The sequence below is a fragment of the Cynara cardunculus genome (genome assembly GCF_001531365.2).
Source record: "Cynara cardunculus var. scolymus isolate 2C chromosome LG 17, CcrdV1, whole genome shotgun sequence".
Classification (NCBI taxonomy): Eukaryota; Viridiplantae; Streptophyta; class Magnoliopsida; order Asterales; family Asteraceae; genus Cynara; species Cynara cardunculus.
The window spans coordinates 14,195,466-14,196,720 of NC_037544.1; positions in this window are offsets into that span (position 1 = coordinate 14,195,466).

Genomic DNA, 1,255 nt, shown 5'->3' on the forward strand with positions numbered 1-1,255 from the left:
AAGGTGAGAAGGAATCAATATAGTCTTCATAGGTAATATTTTCCATAGATAAACACGGTTTTGTGTCTGGATCAACCAACAGCCTTCTTCTCTTGAAAATGGGCTTAGTTTTAGAAATTTTTCTTCTCAAATTGCTTGAGGATCTAAAGGTATTCTCTAGAGTTTTGTTTGATTTGAAATCAGGTTTATTATCAAATTCCGAGAAACCTAGACCTCTTCTGCCCAAATTGACCTTGATCTTTTTGTAAATGTTTTAAGCCTCTTGAAATTTCTTAATTTTTAGCTCTCTGTCAAGCACATCCTGGTGTAAAAATTCTCGTTCTTTTTGAAAGAATTCCTTAACAGAACTAATATTGCATTTCTCATGCTCCATCTGCCTTAACTCTTCCATCTTAGTTTTTAAGTCTTTTTCAATCTTGGCTAGCTTTTGTTTTGAAGATTTTTCTATGTTTATAAACTTGGATTGCGCTTCTTCGAACATTTTAAAAAATCGATTTCTTTCCTTTGTGAGCAGAATTACATCTTTTTAACAGAGAGAAAGTTTTTCTTTAAGACTGAAATGCTCCAAATGACACGAGTCGAGGTTATCGATGATCTTTGCAAAAAAATCAATAGATTCAGAAGAGGAGGAAGTACAAACCTCTTGGTCGTTCCTGTCAGAGGAGTCTGACTTGATGTCTGCCATCCCACAGAAGAGCTCGTCCTCTGTCTCCGAGTCTTCCCATGCAAGAAGACCCTTCTGTTCATCTTCGTCAGAGGACTCGTCTGTTACTAGCTCACTCTATTGAGCTAGCAAAGAATTCTGCTGATAGTATTCAGCCTTCTTTTTATAGAAGGCTACATCTTTAGGACCCCTCTGCGGTGCCCTTGGCCCTTTAGACCAGCAGTCTGCAGCAAAGTGACCTGGTTTGCCACATTTGAAGCGGCCATCTTTAGGCTCTTTCTTCCTTTGCTCTTCAACCCTCTGCAAGGGCTTCTGTTCATTCTCTCTTTTCTCATATCTCTTTCCCTCTGTGAAGTTTCTTCGATTGAAACTTTTAAACTCTTTCCTCTCTCCACCCTTCCTAAACTTTTTAGTGATCAAGGCAAGAGTTTTCATCATGTCCTTCATAGAGACTTCTTCCTCAGAGCTGTCATCACTCTCTGCAATCAAAACCTTCTTCTTCTTCTTCTTCTTCTTCTCCTTCTCTTCCTTCTGTGCCTCCTTCCCCTTCCCAGAGCTTCCATCTTCTGCGACTAGAGCCAGAGGGCCACC